Raw genomic sequence first — 18,873 nt, 5'->3', positions numbered from 1 at the left:
CTGAGCTGGAGGATTGCTTAAGCACAGGAGATGGAGGTTGTAGTGAGCCAAGAGCGCATGACTGCACTCCTGGGTGACAGTGAGACCCTGCCTCAAAACAGAACAACTGGAATCAAATGGCATTTAGTGAGCATCTACTGTATGCCAGATATTGAGCTGTGATCTCTAGGGGTAAAGAGACATGAACTACTGACACTGTCCTTGCCTTCAGAGGGCTCACAATCTAGTGAGCTTGATTTCTCTGTTAGAGACAGAGCACAGAGCAGAAGCTGAGGTGGGAACAGAGAAGTAAAAAATGGACACAGCAGAGGCATCAGAGTGACAGGCTCCCAGCTGTTTGGGGCAGTTGAGCATGGCGGTAAATAGCTCAAGCTGTCTCTGCAGCCCCTGAAGACACCACTGTACCCTATTCAATCATCTCAGGGTGATGCTATTGTTACGCTGATCTCTGCAAAGCCTGCCTGTGCCCCAGCCTAGGATCCTGGCAGTTGCACAGAAAATGGCAGTAACACTACCTCAAACCAGGACCACGCCCTCAGAACCTGCACCCTGGGCCACCTGGGAGTCAGAGACCTTCACTTGGGCTCTGCCTCTGGGTTGAGGCTGGGGGTCCTGGCCTAGGGAAGGAGATGCCCCTGTGTGCTGGGTCACAAGGTCATGGACCAGGGAACACACTCCCTTTTCTTTCTGGGCCATTTTTGCCTCTGCAGTGAAGGATGCCACAGGGCACACCCTCTCTGCTGGCATGACATGGGACAGGACCCTCTCTGCTGGCATGACACGGGGCAGGACCCTCTCTGCTGGCATGACACGGGACAGGACCCTCTCTGCTGGCATGACACGGGACAGGACCCTCTCTGCTGGCATGACACGGGACAGGACCCTCTCTGCTGGCATGACACGGGACAGGACCCTCTCTGCTGGCATGACACGGGACAGGACCCTCTCTGCTGGCATGACACGGGACAGGACCCTCTCTGCTGGCATGACACGGGACAGGACCCTCTCTGCTGGCATGACACGGGACAGGACCCTCTCTGCTGGCATGACACGGGACAGGACCCTCTCTGCTGGCATGACACGGGACAGGACCCTCTCTGCTGGCATGACACGGGACAGGACCCTCTCTGCTGGCATGACACGGGACAGGACCTCCTGCTCACAGCTGAGTCTTCGGATGAGGTGAGGGGTAGCACGCTCCTGTGCTCTGTTGCCTAAGGCAGGGCAGCCTACAACCCACATCAGAAAGAGCGCCAGCACCAAGGGCTAAAATAACACCACTTTCAACACTTAAAGGGGTCATCTTCATTCACCTGCAAATTCTTTTCTTTAAAACCACCCATTCCCTCGGGGCAGGATACGTGAGGCCTCACGCCTGGCGAGCACCACAGGCCCTCTTCGGGAAGTAAGCCCTCACTGCCGTGCCATGACCGTGGGGAGTTATGTGTGGTGCTAAATCTCAGGGGTGATCCCCACACCCCTGAACCACAACCGCAGGGGCTTTAGACTTAAACAAGAGCCTCTGGTTGCTGGGCCTGCCAGCAGGGGGATGCTAACCCTGTCCTGGAGTTAGCATCAGAAGGGGGCTTGGGGTAGTGGAGTGAGATGGTGAGACTCAGGCTTGGTCTCCCTGGCTCTTGCTGCATCATGGGGAGACCACACATCTGATCTGCCCGGGGAAGGTCATGGTTGACACCGACTGTCTCTGCTCAAAAGGGAGGAGGCTCCCTTTTGCTCTCAAAGATATCTCGTTTGGATGATACAATGTGTTACCTTACCTACTCTGTGACCTTTGACAAGTCTGGTTGCCTCTGTAGCCCTCAGCTTTCTCACGTGCAAATGACAGATGAAGTGCGCATATCTTGGAATCTTGGAGGTGATGCGGGTATTTGATGGGACCTATCTTGTCAGTGTGCTGCAGCCAGAGACCACCTGGAGCACACCTGTGGTTAACAAGCTGGGCTTCTCCTTGCAGGAAGAGGGAATGAACGCCACGGCGAGCCAGAGGGAGTCTCTGAAAGAGGCATTAGAAAGGACTTGTTCCTGGATTTGGGCCAGTGCTTGGTGGCTTGGCGAGGGTTTAAGGATTGGGCCTTTGCTCTGGACTGGCTGCTGTCAGGAGGCAGGGCTCTTTCTATGATGGGGCATCGTCTTCAACCTTCTCTAGGATAAAATAAAATCATAAAACACTGTGCTTCACGGCCCTGGCCTTGCCAACTCGCAATCCCCTTTAAGAGCACCAGAGCCTCTGGGGGACCCCTTCTCCACCAGGAGAGGAGCAAGGTGCTGGTGAAGGTCCTGGAGAGAAGGATGGGGGAGGCTCTGAAAGGACCAGGAGGGGCCTTTTGGAGTGGCAAAGCCTGGGGTTCTAGCATTCAGCCCCAGACTCTGGGTACGTGTGCCAGGGTGAAAATTCCTGCTCTTGGTCACTCTCCTATCAGGTCAGAGGGACTCTGGGAATTTCCACTGTCTGGGGAGGGAAAGACCCTGGAGGGATTGGCCCCTTCCTTTAACTGGAAAGGGAGGGCAAGGGAAGGCAGGGGGTCTGGGGGCAGGGAACCTGGGCTCTGCTGACTGCTCGCCGTGACCTTGGGCACATCACAGCCCACCTGGGCTCCTCTATTCTCTGGAAGATTGGGTGGGGATGGGCAAGGTTCCACTTCTGCTCCCAGTCCCTGTGTGCCAGGCACCATGCCAGGCCCCGCCACACCTATTACCCTATGTGGTCCGTGAAACAGCCCTGGGGGACCGATCTGTCGACCCCACATTGCAAATGTTTGTTCTAAATCCTAGACTCTAGAATCAGAAAGACCTGGTTTTGCCTTCAACCTCAGCCAGTTCCTTGCTGTGTGGCCTTGGACAAGTCACAGCCCAAGAGGGAGGTATTATCCTCCCCACTGTATAAATGTGGACTCTGAGCCTCAGTGTCCACATTTCTACAGTGGGGAGGATAATACCTCCCTCTTGGGCTTTTGTGGAGAAGAACTGGGTATAATGAGTATAATGCCTCAGGCATGTTGTAGGTGCTTAGACGGTGGTGGTCGTCTTCCCTTTCTGGGTCTCTTCTCTCATCTACGCAGCAAGGAGCCACTGTCCTGCCTATAAATAAAACAATAGGTGAGTGCATTCACCAGGAGAAAGATTCATGTAAAAGTTTCTTGCAAGGGGTAAAGAAAGTCTGTGTGCCTAGTGCTGAGAGGCAGGTGAGCCAACAGAAAGTGCAGGGACTAAAATGCCTCCTGTGGGGCAGGAGGGGAGCAGCATGTTGAGTGAGGGGACAGCACCCCGGAAGCTTGGAGGAGGAGCAGGATTTCTTGTGCTGTCAGGCAGGTGTCAAACAGGGTTCCAGACATCTGCTGAGTGTCAGGAGCTTCCCATAAATCATTTCGTTGATTTTAATCTTTCCATCTGCCCTAAGAGATGGGCATTACCGGGGGGAAACTGGGATTCAAACATAGGTCCTCTGAGCCTGTGTTCTTTCCACGATGCCACCCGGTCCCCATGTCATAAGGCTGCACCTGCTGTGCTGTGCACACTGACTTCATTCCATCCTGGCAGCTTGCAAGGTTGGTGTATTGTCCCCATTTTATTTTTATTTACTTATTTATTTTGAGACGGAGTTTCGCTCTTGTTGCCCAGGCTAGAGTGCAGTGGCGCGATCTCAGCCCACTGCAACCTTCGCCTCCCGGGCTCAAGCGATTCTCCTGTCTCAGTCTCCCAAGTAGCTAGGATTACAGGTGCCCGCTACCACACCCAGGTAATTTTGTATTTTTAGTAGAGATGAGGTTTCACCACATTGGCCAGGCTGGTCTCATACTCCTAACCTTAGATGATCCACCCGCCTCGGCCTCCCAAAGTGCTGGGATTATAGGCGTGAGCCACTGCGCCCAGCTGTCCCCATTTTATAGGTGAGGATCTGAGGCTCAGAGAAGCTGAATAATTTGCCCATCCTTGCAGAGAAGAGCTAAATGGAGGAGAGGAGGTAGAGCTGCAGGGCCTTCTATTCCTGCTAGGAATCATCCAGTAGCCCCAGGCCATTCTGACCCTAGTGGGACAGGAGAAAAATCAGTATCAATAAGTCAGGCAGCAAGGTTCCACTGAACATCTCCCTGTGCCTTTCTCTGTGCTAGTGAGGAGGGAGACACACCCCTCCACGTCTTCCATGACTCCCTATTGCCCACAAAATAAAAGTCAGATTCCTCAGGCTGGCATTTGAGGCCCTTCATGATCTGGCTCCAACTGCCCCATCCAGCTGAATCATCTGCCAGGTGCTCCCGTGCAGCAGCCCTGGCACCCTCACCTTTCCAGCCACCCTGCCTTGGCTCATGCTGTTCCCTCCACCCAGGTGCCCTTCTCTGTCATCCCTCAAATGCTACCTGCTTCCTGGAGCCTGAATTAGCCCTGCTCTCCCTTCCCAGGGTGGAATCCATCTCCACTGCACCCTCTCCTCCGAATCCCTCCCAAACTGTGTGCCCGCTCTGTCCCCAGCACTTCTGAACGACTAGCTGTGTGAGTGCCAGTCTCTCCACCTGGACTGGGAGGTCATTCAAGGACAGGGGCCTCTTCCCACTCATATTTCTATCCCCAGGACTTAGCAAAAGCAAGGAACAGTAGTGCTGGTGGAACAGAATTGAACTGAACCGGTGCCCACTCTGAAGGCTCATGGCCCAGGGCCATGGACTACTAGCCCAGGGCTGAGGAGCACCGGCTTTGGAGTAAACCATGCTGAGTTTGAGACTAGGCTTCCCTACTGGCCAACTCTGTGACTTTGGCCAGGAGACTTAGCCTCTCTGGCCCTCAATTTCCTAATTAATAAATTGAGGTTAGTGATATCGATCCAATAGGCATGTTGTGAAGATTGGATGAGATCATGCATTTTGAGTGTAGCATGGGCCTGGCACCTGGCGAGCCCCCAGTAAAGTCACTTCTCATTGTTAGTGTTGCCTGCAGAGGTGATGTTACAATGGTTAGACATCAGGTTCCCATGTGCACCTGGGTTGCCCAATCCTACAAGCACTGTGTCATCCAAGCACATGTATAATTCGAGTTTTGTATCATCAGTGCTTCCAAGTGCATGTCAATGGTCCCGGCTGGGCTGGTGGCATCAGACTCTCCTGGGAGACTTAAAAAATCTAGTGTCCTAGAACCATCCTCAGAGAAGTCTGGGATGGTCTGGATTTTGCACAAGCAAGCCCGGTGAGTCTTAAGTGCAGAAGGCCTTAGTGGTTTGTTTTTCCTGAATGAGTTATCAAGCACTGGATAACTGGCAGGCAACCCAGAGGAGGTGGGAGTTGCAAGCCAGGATTTAAAACAGTGGAATGAAGGGGCGAGGTTATCTCAGGCAGAGGGCATGGCATAGGCAAAGCCCTGGAGGAGGAAAGGAGGAAGAAGGAGACTGTCCTGGCTGGAGTGGTGGAGGACAGGGTCAGAGAGGGAGGCCGCAGCTTGGCCATGGGGCTTCTTGAATTCCTGCCACGGAGCTCAGATTTGTTCTGATAGGCAAGGGGGATTCCTTGATGGTTCTTGAGTAGAGGAGTGACATGAAAGAAGTGTTCAGGTCATATACTGGCTAACAGATACAAAAGGGAATGGGGGCATATATTGGTGGCAAGAAGGCTGGTTTGTGCCCCGCGGCAGGGATTTCGTTCTCAACCTGCCCCGTGAAAGGTTTTTTCCACTCATGTCACTGGGTGGATGCCAGGTCAGGACTGAAGCTTGCAGAGCCGGTGTCCTGGATTCCTCATTGCCGACCACAAACCCAGCAGAGCAGGGCAGGGAAACCTGTGGCAGAGGCTGTTGCTTCCCATCAAGACACCAGAGCCCTGGCCAAGGCAGTGCTCAGTTCACAGATGACCCAGGACAAGGGAAAATGAGGGCCTCAGTGACTCAGGAAGTTCCCAGGTCAGAAAATGGGCCCCACTGGTGATTCTGCAGATAGTCCCTGCACATCCCAGAGAAGAGCCGACATGGTGTGGTGGGTAGGTGGGCGAGACCAGGCTTTGGGGGTCTGATCAGCAAGCCTGGGGGTAAGGAGGGCTAGATTGTATCTAGTCGTGTGTTCATTCATTTGCTCATTTATTGATTTATTCTAATTACAAACACTATGCAGCTGTTTAGTGCCACTCCCTGTGCTAGGTACTGGGGGCAGAGACACACATCTGACCCATGCCTGTCTTGTGGGAACCTCTACTCCCCCTGGCTAACTGCAGAGTGAACAGTGACAGGTCAGTGCTGAGCAGAGGGAAGCACGGCAGGGATCTGACCCCACCTGGGGAGTCGGCAGGAGCTTCTCAGAGAGGAACTCCCACTAAGCTGTGTCCTGAAGGATTCACTAGGGAAGAACAGGGAGGGAGAACAGCTTGGATGAAGGCTCCAGCCCCGATCCACCCCACCACGTTCCAGGACTGACCTGGGGTAGATGTGAACTGAGCTTAGAATAGGAGAGGAGGGTGGCTGGAGAGGATGTGGGTGAGTGAGTGGCTGGGGACTGAACCAGGGCGGGCTATGGATGTTGCCCTGGAGCACATGGGAGGCCCCAGTGATGGACAGGGGCCTCACATGGCTAGAGTTTCCATGGAAGGAGGGCTTTGCAGTGCTCAGAGCTGCCCAAAGAATGGGTAGGAACATATCTGAAAGAGGTTACAGTTCCTAATGGAAAGAGAGAGAGAGAGAGAACTAGAAATGAGAAAGGAAAAGAAAGGGAATTCATCCACTGGAAAGATCTGTGATCTCACAAAAGAAACAAATGAAAACATGGTTAACCTCAGGGGAATGCAAATTAAAACAAGCAGCTATGTTTCACCCATAACACTGGCATCCCTTTGTAAAGATGATATAATAAAGATAATAATAGGTGGAGCTGGCAGAATGTGGAGGAACAGAGCTCTCTCTGATGCTGCTGGTGTGAATGGGAGTGGTGGCAGCTTTTCTGAGAGAGCCGCATGGCAGAGTGTGAGTGCCTTCACAGGGGGCTGCCCCTGGATTCAGAATTCCACATGTAGGAATTGCTCATTTATTCTAGTTTTTGTTGTTGTTGTTGTTTTGAGACAAGGTCTTGCCGTGTCGCTTAGGCTGGTCTCAAACTCTTGGATCAAGTGATCCTCTGACCTCAGCCTCCTGAGTAGCTGGGATTACAGGCACACGCCACAGTGCCTGGCTTTATCCTGAGAATTTACCCTAAGGAAAAAATCAGACAACTGTGCTAGACTATACTAATAGAAGGCTGTTTATCATAACGTTGATCATGGTAGATGAAATGTGGAGAGAATCTCAATGTTCAGCAATAGGAGATTGGTTAAGTCATCATGCCACAGCTATGCAAGGGACAGATACATGGCCATTCAAAATGGTGACCCTCCTGATCGAATCAAATCCCCTGTCACCACTCTCACAGAACCACAGATCTCTCTCCTTTGTGGCATTTATTGCCATGATAATTTTACATTTCTTTGTGAATTTCTTTGATGAATTTCTATCTCCTTCATTGGATGCTAAGCTTTGTGAAGGCAGGGACTCTATTACATTCATTATTGTGCCCTCAGTGCTTAGTTAAGTTCCTGGAACACAGTATCCTCTCAATAAATTGTTGTTAAATGAGTGACTGAGTGTATATTTTTGATGTGGACAGATTTTGTAACGTATGATTAAGAGAAAGAGAGCAGATTATAAAGCAGCATGCATGCTGTAGCCGACATGGTTAATTCCCTCCTTCCTTGATTTTGTTTGTGAGTGAGGACCACGTCCCCACTTTTCAATGATTATGATTGGTCCAAAGCCAATCATGGCAATCCTTTTCTCTGCTGCTGGAGGTGGTCCTGAGATCGAGTTCTGGCCAGTGAGACCTAAAGAGAAATCTGGTGGGGGGTCACTTTCTGAAGTGTTTGCTTTTATAATAAAAATGCAGAAGTGACTGTCTTTGCTGGCATTGAAAATAGATGTAGTGGCTGGAGCTGCAGCAGCTGTCTTTCAATCATGAGGAAAATTCCAAGAGACTCACAGAGATGCTGGACCTAATATTGTTGAACCAGTGGACCACGGCCAGCCACCATAGACCCTCTAGCTAGGAAGAAAAATGAGTCTCTGATTGTTAAATAATTATACTTGCAGATTAATGCCCTCCCAATAGATACAGAGTATGATCCCATATATGTATGTATATCTGTATATGCAAATATGAATAGAAAAAAAATTAAAGTGATTATATCTGGGTGGTAGGATTCTTATTGATATTTTTTATTTTATGAAATTTTTCCAATCAGCATGTAAATAATAACCAGAAAAAGAACTTTTTACATTCAGAAAATAAGCAATCACGCTAACTCTAATTTTTTTTTTTTTTTTTTTTTTTTTTTTTTTTTTTTTTTTTGAGATGGGAGTCTCGCTCTGTTGCTCAGGCTGGAGTGCAGTGGGGCAATCTCAGCTCACTGCAACCTCCATCTCCTGGGTTCAAGTGATTCTTCTGCCTCAGCCTCCCGAGTAGCTGGGATTACAGGCATCCACCACCACACCCGGCTAATTTTTTGTGTGTTTTTTTAGTAGAGACCGGGTTTCGCCACGTTGGCCAGTTTGCTCTCGAACTCCTGGCCTCAGGTGATCCGCCTACCTCGGCCTCCCAAAGTGCTGGGATTACAGGCATGAGTCACCGTGACTGGCCTAATTCTACTTTAAAAAATAAACAAAATGTTAAGCCCCCACTTATCATATCCACGAGATAAGTGAATTTGAAGGAAGCTAGATGACCACCTGTGGCCGTCTTGGAGCACGGATTCAAGCACCAGTGGGAGGCTGGACTTGACCTACAGAGACTCCCCTCCAAAGCAGGTGTCACTCCAGCCTTCTGAGGGAGGCAGGCAGGCATCAGAGCCCCAGGGAAATGGATGGAAACCTGAGGCTCTGTAAGGAGAGGTTATGTCCCTCAGTTCCCACAAGGACAAATCTGTCCTCACCTGGGATTAGGCCCCCAGGCCTCCGCTGGCCAGCCTGCCAGGCGGATTCTCAACAGCACCAGGGCTATGGCAAGGAGGAAGGGGAAGCTGGTCCTGCAGCCTCAGGCAGCCGGGGCAGCTGTGGGATCTGCAGGTGGTGCTGATGTCCCGTGGCACCTGTATTGGCTATAAATACATATTTTCAGAAAGCTGAGTGTGACCATCTCTTCCCACAACAAACCCAGGTCATCTGCATGAAAATGACCTTGAGGAAAATTGGAGGAGAGGAAAAAAAAGTGTCAGCAGAGAAAGAAAGGGAAAATATACCAGGGAAACTATTTTGTTTTGCAAGAGTCTTGCTCTGTCACCCAGACTGCAATGCAGTGGCACGATCTTAGTTCACCACAATCTCTACCTTCTGGGTTCAGGAGATTCTCCTGCCTCAGACTCCCAAGTAGCTGGGACTATGGGTGCACGCCACCATACCCGGCTAGTTTTTTTTGGTATTTTTAGTAGAGATGGGTTTCACCATGTTGGCCAGGTTGGTCTACCTGCCTTGGCATCCCAAAGTGCTGAGGTTACAGGCGTGAGCCACTGCACCTGGCCAGGAAAGGTTATTTTTTTTTTTTAAATGATAAAAGTTTAATCCATCAGGAAGATATAACAATTATAAACATATATGCATCTTATAACAGAGATCTAAAACACAGGAAGCAAAAATCCTGTCTGATTTTTAGCTTTCTCTCTCTGTCTCTCTCTCTCTCTCTACCCGTCAGGAAGTGTAACCTCTTTCAGACATGTTCCTGCCCATTCTTTGGGCAGCTCTGAGCATTGCCTTCTGCATCCTGAAGTTCAAGTCATCTGCCCAAGCCTGGGGTTTCTCATCTCAATAACAGGGTGCCAGTCGATGCCTCCCTACCTCTTCCCCGGGGAGCAACTTCACTCTTCCCTGCTTGCAGTGGTGGATCTAGACCCTGGCCCTGATTCCCTATGGGGCTTTTCCCAGCCTCAGTTTTCTACCCCCAGCATGGGATGGAAGTCCTGCCTGCCTGCCTCACAGGAATGATTCCAGGCCTGGGGACCTCGTGGGGATCTCAGTGGTTGTTGCTGTGCTGGGTTTTGGAGCTCTGACCGGCCTCCCTGGCTCAGATGGCTGACTTCTCTGCACCATTAACATACTGACCAGGAGGTGATGGAAATATTTTGGCCTGGAGGTGAGGGCTAGGGGCCCCTGAAGCAGCTGAAGGCACATTCCTCCCGGTCCCCACCTCCACTTGCCCTGGGGCCCAGGCTGCTGGGGATTCTTTCCTTTCACCCTGACCTCAGAGCACTGATGCAAATTGGGTGCATGCCCTTGGGGTCCTTTGGATCCAAATAGCCAGTGTGGGTGACACAGTTGGGTGTTTGTGTGGAGGAGTGAGGCTGCCATCTGACCACTCAGATCCTGCACTTCCTCCTCCCCCACGCTTGCCTCCTGTCATGATTTTCTAAAGCAGTTTCGGATGTGCCATCTGGTTTGACTTTGCATCTCCTCAGTGAGGGTAGAGTGATCGCCACCGTTCTGCTGATGAGTGAACTGAAGCTGGGAAAGGGGCCAGTTGTTGCCTAGGGTCACACCATGAATTTGTAGCAGAGCTGGGATTAGAACTCATGCTCTGGATCCCCACCTGGGTCGTGTCCCATCTACTGCCAAGGCCTGGAGAATTCTGCCTCCACAAGGCCCCCCTCCCCCTTTCTTCCCTCCCCACCATAGCCACTGTCACCACCCCTCCAGCCTGTGCTCACCATCATACGGCCCCTCACTGGGTACTAGCTCCAAGCTGGACCCCACCACACCCACCAGAGGGATTCTCCTCAGTGGTAATTGGGCTCTAAAACCACTCTCTCCAGACCAATGCGAATTGGACTAAACGGGGGTCCCAGCTGTAGGAGCTCCTGGTCCAGTGGAAGATATGGTCACGTAGAGGACTCCCTTGGCAAAGAGGAGAGAGGGGACATAGGGCAGAAAGTTCAGGGAGTGCTGCCTGGAGGAGGAGACCCTTGGGGTGGGTGTCATGGGAATGATCAGGCAAAGAATGCTGGGAAGGGCATTCCAGGAGGAGGGAATAGCATGAGCCATGGCTGTAGAGTGGAGCTGGGCGGTCTGGACTGCTTGAGGCAGTGCTACATTTTCAGGGAGTAAATCTGTGGTTCCCACACTTAGGGCTGCCTCACTATCTCCTGAGGAGTTTATGAAATGCAGATTCTTGGACCCAGTTCCTGGAGATTCTGGGCCAGTCAGAGGAATCTGCAACTTTCAAAGCGGGAGGGTAGGAGGAGTTGCCGCAGCCTCATTCCACCATTCGGATGCAGGTGGTCCCCGGCCCATGTTTGGAGAAACACTAGCAGGACTGAGGTGGCTTTGGACAGAGCACTGTGGAGGGGTCTAGGGTGGAGGCAGAGGTGGAGTACGCTGCAGGAAGAGCTGCAGGAGCTGGACCCTCTTGGACAAGCCTATTGAAAAGTTTGGCTTGCCCATTCCCCGTCCCTACTGACACATTTTATCCTTCTCTTTTCATCGTTCTCTAGCCCTCTTATCGCCAAGTCACAGGCTGAACATTAATTTATTACCTATTTCACTCAAATATGAGGGCTGCATGAGGAAAGGGACTTTGTCTGTATTGTTCACTGCTGTACTCCAATGCCAGTAACATGGAAGGTGATCAAGAGAGCTTTTATTCTGTTTGCATTTTGTTTTTTTTTTTTTGAGATGGAGTCTCGTTCTTGTTGCCCAGGCTGGAGTGCAACGGCACGATCTCAGCTCACCACAACCTCCGCCTCCCGGGTTCAAGTGATTCTCCTGCCTCAGCCTCCTGGGTACCTGGGATTACAGGCATGTGCCACCATGCCCGGCTAATTTTGTATTTTTAGTAGAGACGGGGTTTCTCCATGTGGGTCAGGCTGGTCTCGGACTCCCGACCTCAGGTGATCCACCTGCCTCAGCCTCCCAAAATGTTGGGATTACAGGCGTGAGCCACTGCGCCTGGCCTGCATTTTGTTTTTTTAGGATGGAAGAGATTTGAGTGTGCTCAGAGGCTGGCAGGAAAAGGAGTGAGTAAGCTTTGGTGTGTACAAAAGAGAGACAGAGAGAACCAGGCAGACATGTCTGAGAACAGCAACACTTCTTCCCTTTAAGCTGGCAGGGAGTGGGGAGATATAGGGTGGAGAGCGGCTGCCTGTGGTAGGTGCCAGGAAGACCCCAGTGGCTTTTCTCCATGAAGTGGCAGACAAGGGGCTTCCTGGGAAGAGAGGGGAGGAGAGGAGAGGATGGAGGCTGGTGATTTGCATTGGGCCCAGAGCCATTCTTGAGCAGGTGGAGAGGAAAGCATTTTTGAGACCGGAGTGCTGGTCATGACTGTCTTTTGTTCAGAATACCCTAGGGTCCCCTACCGTCAGGAGGGGCCATGCCTTGGCCTCGAGAGGCATTAAAAACCAGCCTCCCATCCCAGTGTCCCCAGCTGGGCCATGCACTGCTTCCTGCCACCATTATAACCGGACCACAGATGCTGAGCCTGCCCAGAGGAGTTCCCGCGGCACATAGCCTGTCCTTTCTGTGAGACTTGGCTCCTCTCGCCTCCTATCATAGACGCCTGTGCTCTCATCTGCCTCCCTGTGGACTCTGAGGGTGAGGCGGGGTCTGATTCAGCTCAGGGGTGAGAGCAGGTGCCAGCAGCTGATGGGCTGAGCCGGGCCTGGGCGGTGGGCAGGCCATGAGCTCCCATGACAGGTACCTGGCGCCCTCTGCTGGTCTAGCTGGGCACGGCAGCTGCTCCAGAGTGGCCGGAAGCTTCCAGGGAGAGGCCTGGTTCTCTGGGCCTGTTCCTCCCTCCCTATCCCTTCCTTCCTCCCTTCCTGGAACTTCACTGCATCCTCCAAATCCTGCTCCAGCACCAGCAACCCCCTGCTTTTCAACAGCGTCTGGCAGCGTTTCCGTCCTTTTCTGGCCCTGACTGGAAGGTCCCTATCCCCCAAGGACACTGCTGCCGTCCCTGCGGTCCTTTCCCCTGGCCTGAGGAGGGGTAGGGTCTACTTGCTCTCAATGTCCTGCTCTCTGGATCATTGTCCTTCTCTTCTCCATAAACACAGTTATGTGCCACACAGCAATGTTTCGGGCAATGACAGACCACATACATGACAGTGGTCCCGTAAGATTACAACGGAGCTGAGAAACTCCTGTCACCTCGCCTAGGGACGTCATAGCCATTGTAACGTCGTAGCACAGTGACTTAAAAAAATAAATTTAGTGTAGCCTAAATGTACAGTTTTTATCAAGTTTATAGTTAGGTACATTAATATCCCCGGCCTTCACATTCACTCCCCACTCACTCACTGACACCCAAAGCCTCTTCCAGTCCTGCAAGCTCCATTTATGGTAAGTGTCCTACACAGATGTGCTATTTTTTCTTTTATATTTTATTTTTACTATAGTATTTTTACTATACTATTTCTATGTTTAGATTTGTTTAAATGCACAAATATTTACTATTGTGTTACAGTTGGCTACAGCATTCAGCACTGTGCTGTACAAGTTTGTAGCCTAGGAACAATAGGCTGTCTATCCCATATAGCCCAGGTGTGTAGTGGGCTACCCCATCTAGGTCTAACTACATGGTGTTCACACCATGACAAAATTGCCAAGGACATATGGATGCATGACTGTATTGAAGTTCCTGTCATCAGATTACACCGGAAGACTTAGCTCCTGCTCATGACCCCTTTCTCCTAATGGGGGATTTCAGCGTGCTTCTAGAGAGTTGGTCTCATGCTCTGGCCTCTCGGTCCTTCCACCTCCAGAGACCTTGCCTGCCCCTTTTTCAGCCTCCTATTCCCACCTGCATACTCTTGCCCTTGTCAGTATGGTGACAAGCTCCTCCAGAATCTCCATTCCAAACACCGCGTTTCTGACCACCACTTTCCTTTTCTCCCAACTCCAACATTTTCATTCACGCCAGCCTTTCACCTCTGCCTCTCACTCACTTCCTTGCACATCTCCCCTCCTTCCAGCCCAGACTTCATGGTCCAGCCTGCCATCCACCCTCCCCACACCCTCGTACTAGTTATTGTACTCACAGAGGAGAAACTCCAAAACCCCACTCTGTGTAAACTCAGCCACCCCCCACCCCCTGCTCCTGCACCCAGGCGGCTGAGCACAACCAGAGAGAAACACAATTGCTTTCTGGTCTCACTCACCAACCACTTGGCTCCAGTGGGCCCTGGAGGTGGTCCTAAAAACCCACTCCATTTCCAAGTCCATCACTCTGCCTGACTTACTTATTTTATTTTTAATGTCAGTAAAAGTGTATATAATAGTAACATGTTGCAGGCAATATTCTAAGCACATTATTATCAACTATTTTTTAAACAACTCTGCGAGGTACGTTCTATAACTATTGCCATTTCACAGACGAAGAGATGGACACACAGGAGGAGACTGCGTGACTTGTCCTGGAGCCCAGGCCTGTGGCCGCATGCAGTGCTGTCCTGCCCCCAGACAAAGACAGCAACATGCCTTCTCCTTTCTCCTTAAACCCCAAATCCTTCTCCCCCAGCCTTCCTTATAGCTGTTGCTTGCTTCCCATTTCAGCAAGAAAATAGGCTCAAGAAAGAGAGAACCTCCACTGGCCCCCACCTCCACATCTCCCTACCTGCCTGCCTGTGCCTCCTTCTCCACCTTCCCCTGTGATTATGGCTGCACCCCTGTCTAGAGGATGGAGGCTTCCACCTGTGCGCTAGGATCTATCCCTTCTCACCTTCTAAAAGATGCTCCCTACTCTCCAGCATTGCCAGCTTGTCCCTCTCAACTGTATCACTTCCATCAGCTTTAGGCCATCATCCATCTTCCTGCTTCCCCAAGGATATAGGGAAATCCTTGAAAGCGATGTCTGTGGTGGCCGTCTTCGGCTCCTCTTCCTGCATTGTCTCTACACAGGACTTCCTGGTGATCTCCACATGGCTAAATCTGAGCACCGGACCCCAGCATCTGACTGATCTTCCTTTCTTACCTTGCTTGCCTCGTGGGCCGCATTTGACCCAGTTGGTTGCTTCCTCCTCCTGGACTTGCTCCCTCGTGATCTCTGTGAGTCCCCTGTCATTGAATAACATTGATATGTTGACAACTGCCAGCCCAGCATCTCCCCTAAGTTCCATGTGACACCTTAGCCATCTGGTGAATGGCTCAAGCCCATGTACCCAGACCTCCTCAGTTCCCCACTAAGCAACTCCTCCCTGGGGTCCCCTGCTGCTCCTGAAGAGACAAGGCCAAAACACTGTCACATCCCACATCTCACTTGTGGGCAAATCCAAATACACTCACAGTCCCACTGCTCCCTCTGGTCCAAGCCACTGCCAGTGTGGCTCACAGTCTCCCGCCTGCTCTCTCTGCTTTTACCCTGGCCCCCTGACATCTCTTTTCCAAACAGCAGTCACAGCAATCCTCAAGAATTATAAATCAGATCATGTTCCTCTGATATGGTTCGGCTGTGGACCCATTCAAATCTCAGCTTGAATTGTATTTCCCAGAATTCCCATGTGTTGTGGGAGGGACCCAGGGGGAGGTAATTGAATCATGGGTGATTGTCTTTCCTATGCTATTCTCATGGTAGTGAATAAATCTCAGGAGATCTGATGGGTTTATCAGGGGTTTCCACTTTTGCTTCCTCTTCATTTTCTCTTGCCACCGCCATGTAAGAAGTGCCTTTCATTTCCCATCATGGTTCTGAGACTTCCACAGCCATGTGGAACTATAAGTCCAATTAATCCTATTTTTCTTCCCAGTCTCAGGTATGTCTTTATCAGCAGCTTGAAAATGGACTAATACAGTAAATAGGTACTGAGAGTGGGGTGTTGCTTAAAAGTTACCTGAAAATGTGGAAGTGACTTTGGAGTTGGGTAACAGGCAGAATTTGGAACAGTTTGGAGGGCTCAGAAGAAGACAGGAAAATGTGGGAAAGTTTGGAACTTCCTAGAGACTTATTGAATGGCTTTGACAAAAATACTCATAGTGATATGAACAATAAGGTCCAGGCTGAGGGGGTCTCAGATGGAGATGAGGAACTTGTTGGGAACTTGAGCCAAGGTGACTCTTGTTACGTTTTAGCACAGAAACTGGCAACATTTTGCCCCTGCCCTAGAGATTTGTGGAAATTTGAATTTGAGAGAGATGATTTAGGGTATCTGGTGAAAGAAATTTCTAAGCAGCAAAGCATTCAAGAGGTGACTTGGGTACTGTTAAAAACGTCCTGTTTTAAATGGGAAGCAGAGCATAAAAGTTTAGAAAATTTGCAGCCTGATGTTGCAGTAGAAAAGAAAAATCCATTTTTTGAGGAGAAATTCAAGCCAGCTGCAGAAATTTGCATAAGTAGCAAGGAGCCTAATGTTAATCCCCAAAACCATGGAGAAAATGTCTCCAGACCATGTCAGGGACCTTCACAGCAGCCTCTCCCATCACAGGCCCAGAGCCCCAGGAGGAAAAAGTGGTTTTGTGGGCTAGGTCCAGGGTTCCAGTGCTGTGTGCAGCCCAAGGACTTGGTGCTCTGTGTCCCAGCCGCTCCAGGCATGGGTGAAAGGGGCCAACATACAGCTTGGGCTGTGGCTTCAGAGGTGGAAGCCCCAAGACTAGGCAACTTCTGTGTGGTGTTGAGCCTGCAGGTATACAGAAGTCAAGAATTGAGGTTTGGGAACCTCTGCCTAGATTTCAGAAGATGTGTGGAAATGCCTTGATGTCCAGGCAGAAGTTTGCTTTGTGGTGGGGTGCTCATGGAGAACCTCTGCTAGGACAGTGCAGAAGGGAAATGTGGGGTTGGAGCCCCCACACAGAGTCCCTACTGGGGCATCGCCTAGTGGAGCTATGAGTAGAGGGCCACCATCCTCCAGACTCCAGAGTGGCAGATCCACTGACAGCTTGCACTGTTCTCCTGGAAAAGTTGCAGACACTCAATGCCAGCCCATGAAAACGGCTGGGAGGGAGGCTGTACCCTGCGAAGTCACAGGAGCAGAGCTGCCCAAGACCATGGGAACCCACCTCTTGCATCAGCATGACCTGAATATGAAACCTGGAGTCAAAGGAGATCATTTTGGAGCTTTAAAATTTGACTGCACCATTGGATTTTGGATTTACATGGGGCCTGTAGCCCCTTTGTTTTGGCCAGTTTCTCCCATTTGGAATGGCTGTATTTACCCAATACCTGTACCGTTATTGTATCTAGGAAGTAACTAGCTTGCTTTTGATTTTACAGGCTCATAGGCAGAAGGGACTTGCCTTGCCTCAGATGAGACTTTGGACTGTAGACTTTTGGGTCAATGCTGAAATGAGTTAAAACTTTGGGGGACTGTTGGGAAGGCATGACTGGTTTTGAAATGTGAGGACAGGAGATTTGGAGGGGCCAGGGACAGAATGATATGGCTTGACTGTGTTACCATTCAACTCTCAGCTTGAATTGTATCTCCCAGAATCCCCACATGTTGTGGGAGGGACCCAGGGGGAGGTAACTGAATCATGGGGGCTGGTCTTTCCCATGCTATTCTCGTGATAGTGAATAAGTCTCACAGGATCTGATGGAATTATCAGGGGTTTCTGCTTTTGTATCCTCTTTGTTTTCTCTTGCTGCTGCCATGTAAGAAGTGCTTTTTTCCTCCCGCCATGATGCTGAGGCCTGCCCAGTCATGTGGAGCTGTAAGTCCAATTAAACCTCTTTTTCTTCCCAGTCTTGGGTATGTCTTTATCGGCAGCATGAAAATGAACTAATATACCCTCCTCTGCTTAAAACCTGCCCTTAGCTCTCCACCTTCCCGGAGAAAAGCCAGAGTCCCCAGAATGGTTGGCGAGCTCCCCCAGGTCTGCCCCCACACCAGCCTCCAGCCCAGCTCTTCCTTGCCGGCTCCCTCCCATCTCTGGGCTGTTCCAGTCTGGGGTGACACTTCTCCACTGTGTCCACGGCCCATCCTCTCAGCTCCTTTCCTCCAGTGTCCTCTTTGCACACTGCCCTGTTTTAAAGTGCAGGTCTCCCACCCTCTTCTCTTTTCCTTTTCCTTCACGGTACTCATCACCATCTCACACACTGCATGTTCGATTTGTCGTCTGTTCCGCTCTACTAGAGGGAGGGCTGCACGGGGGCAGGGATTGTGTGGATCTTGTTCACTGCCATACCCAGCATCTAGAACAGTACCTGACACATAGTAGGTGCTCAGTAATTAACTCAGTCATTAAACATACACGTCAGGCTCTAGCCTGGTGCTAGGGATGCCAAGGATGACCTGACTCAGACAGGTTCCCTGCTTATACTGAGTTCACGACCCATGGGGGAGACAGATGCACTCCCTCACGGGTTTGCAGGCAGCCCTTTGTATCTGTCACTTTCCAGTGTAGCCCTTATTGTACATGGGAGGAAACGCTCTGAAGTAGAGAGCTGCAGCCCCGTCTCCCCGACCTCAGGAGGGAGAGCACTGGGCTCCAACCCTTGCCCTCTTGGGCTATGGGAAACAGCTGGAAAGGGAGTCTAAGTCCACTCTGACCCATAGCTGTGTGATGTGCACAAAATGCTCTCCCTCTCTGGCTCTCAATTTTCTTGTCTGTTAAACAGAGATGATAGTCTATTAAACAGGGATGATAGTCCCACAGGGCTGGGGTGAATGAGACAGGAAGGGTGAAAATGCTTTGTGGACAAAGAGGAGGAGTTCTAAATGCTACAAGAGAGGCGTCATGTTTATTTTACAATGTTATGTCTTTTTGGTTTTTTTTTTTTTTTGAGGTGGAGTCTCACTCTGTTGCCCAGCTGAAGTGCAGTGGTACAATCTCGGCTCACTGCAACCTCTGCCTCCCGGGTTCAAGCAATTCCCCTGCCCCAGCCTCCCTAGTAGCTGGGACTACAGGCACCTACCACCATGCTTGGCTAATTTTTGTATTTTAGTAGAG

The sequence above is a fragment of the Rhinopithecus roxellana genome, chromosome 12 (genome assembly GCF_007565055.1).
Source record: "Rhinopithecus roxellana isolate Shanxi Qingling chromosome 12, ASM756505v1, whole genome shotgun sequence".
Classification (NCBI taxonomy): domain Eukaryota; kingdom Metazoa; phylum Chordata; class Mammalia; order Primates; family Cercopithecidae; genus Rhinopithecus; species Rhinopithecus roxellana.
Note: the sequence above shows the minus strand (reverse complement) of the source record.